The sequence below is a fragment of the Miscanthus floridulus genome, chromosome 4 (assembly GCF_019320115.1).
Source record: "Miscanthus floridulus cultivar M001 chromosome 4, ASM1932011v1, whole genome shotgun sequence".
Taxonomy (NCBI): Eukaryota; Viridiplantae; Streptophyta; class Magnoliopsida; order Poales; family Poaceae; genus Miscanthus; species Miscanthus floridulus.
The window spans coordinates 16,029,685-16,036,565 of record NC_089583.1 but is presented as its reverse complement, the minus strand read 5'-3'; the positions used below and the strand labels follow the sequence as shown (position 1 = coordinate 16,036,565).

The window sequence follows — 6,881 nt, the reverse complement described above, 5'->3', positions numbered from 1 at the left end:
GCGGCCGTCAACGTCCAGGGCGTTGGAAAGTCAAAAAGGGCCCTACCGGAGACCCCGCTAGCCTCCGACCGATCCATCCGACGCAACCAGGCACCACCGGCGCAGTGGAATCCGGATCGGATCCTCTCAGCTTGCCTTTGCTGTGCTCGGTTTCTGTCGAGAGCGATGATGATGGCCTATTGGCCTGGTGGGCACGTTGGGGATTTCATTTCACACGAGCAATTGGTATGGGTCAACTAACCGCAATAAGGACTGGAGGTGGTACTAACTACCGGAGTTAACTGTTGCATGCGTGAGTAAAAATTGCACTCCATCATGGCGTGATGACAAGGATTAGTAGTGGAGGTTATTAGGCTGTGGTTTTCGTTGCGATCCGCACGTAGTAGCCACTGGAGTACAATCGTGTGTTTACTTCCGGGGAAGGCAACGAGGGGTACGTTTTGCACAGGTCGCTTCCAAGTATTTGGGAAAATGATGTTTTTCTTTTCGTATACTTGTGCCAAAAGGAGTTCGTATGGACGTTTTCGTTGGACAGTAGTGTTAGTTGCGTACGTAGCTCTCGTGTCAGGTCTAGTTCTTTAAGAAAAATGGAAAAAAAGCTGTAATCTAGGAAGTGGGGGCAACGATATTAATCTCTCAATAAATGATAATTGCACGTACTTGGGTTTTCGATAATTGCACGTACTTGAAAATGATAATGAGTAGTAGTAGCATAGACGGTACAAGGACGTGCCGAAATGAATCGGTCTTGTTGCCCTTTAAAGATGACATCGTATACTTCACGTGATGCAGCCATAAGAAGTTACCATTGTGACCGATGGTTTATAGTAAAGTAAACCCTTTTTTGAAAAGTGTTGATCGTGGTGAGGATTGACTGCGATTTTGTCGTTGAATTATTGCCATATTGTTGGGTTATTAGTAGGGCTACGAGTACTGTCTTGATGTAGTTTTGTTATTTATTTATTTATAGTCAAACTAATCCATTAACCACCTGCGCACCCGAGAGATATAAGGGGCGGCTTAAGAGGTGTCTGGGACTGCTCCGCTCTATGTTTTTTTTTAATCAAACGGTTTCAGTTTCACGCACTCTATTCGAGAAAAAAGGGTGGAGTTGTGAGGTGCTCCACAAACTCTAATTTTTCATAGAGGTGCTCCACGATAAAGTTTGTGTAGCAGTCCAAAATACCCCATAAGTCCTCGTGCAAAGAAGAGCTCCATGAGAGTGAGATCATAGAGCAAGAAGAGGAAGAAGGACCAAGATAAGGGGGTGTTTGGTTCCTACAGGAAAATTTTAGTCCCTGTCCCATCGGATGTTTGGACACATGCATGGAGTATTAAATATAGACGAAAAAAATAACTAATTGCATAGATTGTGGCTAATTTGCGAGACGAATTTTTTAAGCCTAATTAGTCCATGATTTGACAATATGGTGCTACAGTAAATATGTGCTAATGGCAGATTAATTAGGCGTAATAAATTTATCTCGTAAATTAGTCTCCATCTATGTAACTAGTTTTATAATTAACTCATATTTAGTTCTCCTAAATAACACCCGAACATCCAATATGACATAGACTAAAATTTAGTCCATAAACCCAAACACCTCCTAGGCATACGAAGAACGATGAGCTACTCCTCACCACCCCACCCTCAAAGGACCATTTTCTGCAGCCGTTCTTATGCTTAACAGGAGAAGCTACGTGTACCTGCCGGGTCAGGCGACCCCTATAAATTTTAGCAAATCCTAGGTGCATTTATTGTTTGCAAGTAGATTTTGTGCGTTGATCCGTGGAGCTGACCCGGATGGCCTTGATTCCTGGCTTCGCCCCTAACACCATACAGTGGTAAATAAATCTAATATCAACATTACTAAGATTTGTGCCAATTTTAATTGAAAATTAGGAAACGATCAACACCCGATATTTTATATGAAAATAGAGTTGAATGTTTATTAGAAACAAGTAATATAAAAATAATTTTAGTTGCCACAGAGACATCATTATTATCTCAATAGCGTGCAACATTTGGATCTAAGAAATCGAGATGGTATTTCTCTACAGTATCCCTAAGGTGACATTGCATTGATTGGCTTGGTAGTCAGAGATATACGTGTGCGAATTCGAAATTCACTTGGGCCTCGTATAGACTGGGGTTAGGAATCAGTATTTGGCACTGTAGCACTTTCGTTTGTATTTGACAAATATTATCCAATCATGGCCTAACTAGGCTCAAAAGATTCGTCTCGTAATTTACAATCAAACTGTGTAATTAGTTATTTTTTTATCTATATTTAATACTCTATGCATGTGTCAAAGATTTGATGTGATGAAGAGAGAGTGAAAAAACTTGCAATCTAAACAAGGCCTTAGGTTTGATGAATGCCGTGCACAATTCTGAGCAGATTCTAGAAGGATCCTTCTGCGAGATGACGTCAGGTTGATGTTGATCCGTTGATGGAGGACGGCCAACGGCGAGCGCTTCGTGTCTTTGCCGCCAAATATGGATGAGTATCTTTTGTACTCCTAGCTAGGTCAAAACAAAATCTTTCATCTTTTGTGCCCGCTTGATCAGATCTGGGAAGCAAATTTGAAACTTTGCTCCGCGTGGGTAGAGAATCGTAATAAAGAAACCCAAAGTTAATCAATGTGGTGGAGCTAGGCTGGAACCTGAAATTTGCACATGTACTCAAGACGACTTCACTAGAGCAGGACTAGGTTGCAATCTTGGCTGAGAAACCCTTTTAGTCTCGGTTTCTCAACCGGGATTACGAATTCGGGACTAAAGGCCTCATTTAATCCTAGTTTTGAGAACTGGGACTGGAAGTGGACCTTTAATCTCGGTTGCTATTACCGACCGGGACTAAATGGCCCCCAAACATTGCACCGGGGCTGGCACGTTTAGTCCCAGGTGGTGTTTCCAACCGGTACTAAAGATTTCATTTTTTTCTATTTTATTCCTTTTTATTTTATGGTTTCTTTTCAATTCAATTCTTTTTGTTTCGATTAGCTTTTCATATACGAATTCTACGCTGCTAATATACGTCCATATATACGTACGTATAAGGTTTCGTTCGAGCATTATACATAAATAACACACTAAAATATATGAAACTATATATATATATATATTTCAAGAGGTTGTGCATGCATGAAATATGTACATATATGAAACTATATATATATATATATATATATATATATATATATATATATATTTCAAGAGGTTGTGCATGCATGAAATATGTACATATATATTAAAGTCACAAATGTACTTATGCCCTTAGGATTTCTTGCAACCCTAATCTTCCGTCGTTTGGCTACTAGGTATGAATTCTTTAGGGTCATAATAATACACACCCTTGGGATCTATGACCTGCTCTAAAAGAAATCCTAACAATGCCTCTTGAATTGCTTTGATCTGGTCACATCACAGGACCTTTTGCTTCCTCCGTTCAATCTTCAATTTGAATGAAAGCCAAAGTATGAATATATATATATATATATATATATATATATATATATATATATATATATATATATATATATATGATTATATATATCAACACAATGGTAATAAATAAATTGTGTATATTTTTACATACTTCGAGGATCTCTTCACTTGTTCTCCTTGAGTATTGTTGACGGTAGTTATCATTCATTATAAACTTCAATATAACTTGAAATAATGCATGAAAATGATCACCAACATAGACTTAGGGGTTTAGACTGACAATTTCCACGAGTTTTGGTGAATCTGTGTTTTCACCAGGGTTATTTTAAAAAACCGTTAGAATTTTCTAGAAGATGATAGTGCTCATCTTCAGAATTTTCTGGAGATAAGTAGCACGGTCATCATCAAGGGCATTGCTCAAGACATCATACTACTTCACTTGTTTTCATTCTCACTTATGGGACGGGCACAGTAGTGGTTCTACATCAATAAAGATCACATCAACACGTGAGCAAAGTGTTCAAAGGCCTTCCTAGAAAAGTTCTTCCCTATAGGTAAGACAAATGCCTTAAGAGAAAAGATTTTCTATTTCTAACAGCAGGAGGGAGAAACCATTCCAGAAGCATGGGAACATTTCCAAGAATACATTTTAGATTGTCCTCATCATGGGATGGAAGATTGGTTGCTCATACAAGGTTTTTACCATGGATTAACTCAGAAAGCTCGCGAACAACTGGATGCAACTGCTGGAGGATCATTTATGTCACCCACTCTTGGAAAAGCTGAAACTCTTATAGAAAAGATAGCCTTTAATCAAGGCTGGTCATCATGTAACATTCAATTATGCAATAAGAGCGAAGAAGTACCAGAAGAGATGTGTGCACTGTCAACTAAGATGGACATACTGTTGAATTGGCTTGAACAACGAGCCAATTACAAGAAAGATCGTTAGGCTATTCAAGATGCCTTTAATTCTTAGAATGTATGTGGAGAATACTTGGGGGTAGAATTCCCTAAATATCAGGAGGATGCAAACATCGTCAATAATTTTGCTCCACAACAATAGAGACAAGGATAGAATCAACAACAATGGTCGACTTACCAAGGTAAGTACCCAAATAATTACTATAATACTCCTAAGCAACCATCCTTAAGAGACTTAATCTTAGAACAAGCTAGGATTAATGAAAATATTTCTAAGAAGCTTGCTTTTAATGATAAGGTCCTAGAAAACATAAATACTAAAATGGATAGTTTTTCTTTCGCCATAAAAGACCAACTTAACTATAATAAAAAGATAGAATCACAATTAGCCCAGTTGGCTGCTGCTCTATCTTTTGCCACTAACCTTGAAAAGGTAAACGCTATAACCACAAGAGGTGGCAAGTCTACTCGTGATCCACCATATCCAACAAGGATAGGTAAGACACGTTGGTAGTGCAGGAAGAGGAGAAGAGAACCAATGAAGTTGATGAAGTTGGGCCATAAGAGCAAGAGTTACAACAAGATTTTCATGACACGACCCTCCTGCCGTTTCCATGCAGAAATCAGAAAGCCAAAATGAATGAGCAATTTGGTAAATTCATAGAGGTAATTCAAAAGTTATATATCAATATTTCATTGCTAGATGCCATACAGGTACCTACGTACGCGGAGTATCTCAGAGACATCCTCAGCAACAAAAGACCACTACCGTCTACTGAGGTAATCAAGTTAATGGAGGAGTGTAGTGCAGCCATCCTAAACACTTCACCTATCAAGAAGAATGATACAGGATGCCCCACTATCGATTGTTTGATCGGGAGCCAGAACTTTGAGAATGCGTTATGCGATCTTTGAGCAAGTGTCTGTGTCATGCCCAAAAAGGTGTTCGACAAGCTCAACTATTCAACCCTCATGCCAACATCAATGTGCTTGCAACTAGCCGACCAATCGGGCCGCTACCCTACAGGAATCGCTGAAAACATTCCGGTAAAAATACAAACTTTTTCGTTCCCATAGATTTTGTAGTACTTGACATGTAGGAAGACATGAATACACCCCTCATTCTTGGGAGACCCTTCCTGAGCACTACAAATGCTCACATTGATGTCAGAGCCGGAGAAATTAAATTCCATATCAATGGGAAGGAAGAGTGGTTCGCTTTCAAGCCAAGACCGGAACAATGCTCTAATTTAGAGTGGCATAAAAAGCAAGTGCAACCGTTAAGGTCTCCATCTCTAGGACCGACTAATGCAACCGAAGAATAAACCCGAACGGAGAAGTCCGGTTCGGTGGACTTAAAATTCCGAAACCGCACCGGGAGGTAACTCGGTAGTTATCCATATTTACTTTTTCATACTGCATTAATCATTTTATCTTAGCATATTTACTTTTTATCACCTGCATCATGAAACAAAAATTCTCATCATGGCATTATAAAAACTTAAAACCCATGTACATAATTTTTACAGAGTAAAAACCCATAAGAAATATTTACCGTGGAGGCACAAAAATTTAAAAATACCATCATTCATCTTGTTATATTTCATAGTATCATAACATATTTTTGTATTATATTTTTATATATATACGGTAGAAATACGGGAAACACATGTGATCCACTCAACCTCCATTATTCACCTCCATTCCCACTCAACTGCATTATGTCATATCTCCACCGAAAGAAGCACCGGCGGAGCTGATATTTTGCTTAAGGGTGAAGTAAAGATCCACGAGAAAAATAGAGAGGCCATTGGGCCAAGATGTGGGGCCGGCCTGCCCCACCACTTGGTCGGCTGGCCTACAACCTCCCCCTCTATAAATCCCACTCCTTCCTTGCTGCTCTCAGCCTTCAACATGACACAATTCCAGCTCCTGAGTTCGGAATTCCATTTCAAAATTTCGTAGTTGAATTTCTTTTAAGAAGAAGTAGTATTGAAGTAAGAAAGAGTGAGAGGAAGTTTGGCTGTGAAAGTAGTGCTAAAATCTTGAGAAAGAGAGAGAGGTGCTGCTGAAATTTGAAAGAAAAATAGAGTTTAAGTGTGGTAGAGTTGTCCAAATCAAGAGAGGGAATTTAAAAGAATTAAGATGGAAGTCATGCCAAAATCTTGATTATAATATTTATTAGGCGATTTTGGATGACAAATCCTCAGACTACTGACTCTGGACGGATAACCACTAATATTTTCATCTCCTAATCCCGTTCCATGAGTTGGCTTGTTTTTGTCTCTTTTGTAGGAAAATGAGCAAGATCACCGGAAAACTCAAGCGGACGATGTCGTTCCGTTCAACGAGGAATTCTTTATCTCGAGCAAGCACCGACATGGAGGTTGATCCGCCGTCTCCTGCTATTGGAGCACCGTCTTGATCAGCCCCCACGAAAAGGAATGTTCTTTTGCAACAGAAGCAGCTCAAGCTCCAGAGAGATAGGGAGAAGAACATCTACAAG

General features: G+C 39.4%; 1 non-coding gene across 1 annotated transcript; it reads right to left on the bottom strand.

Moving 5' to 3' along the window:
* Nucleotides 1-4,016: 4,016 nt before the first annotated feature.
* Nucleotides 4,017-4,123, bottom strand: LOC136553086 (small nucleolar RNA R71). Its single transcript, XR_010782993.1, has one exon. It is a non-coding gene; the product is annotated as a small nucleolar RNA R71 (small nucleolar RNA).
* Between the last annotated feature and the right edge of the window lie 2,758 nt (nt 4,124-6,881).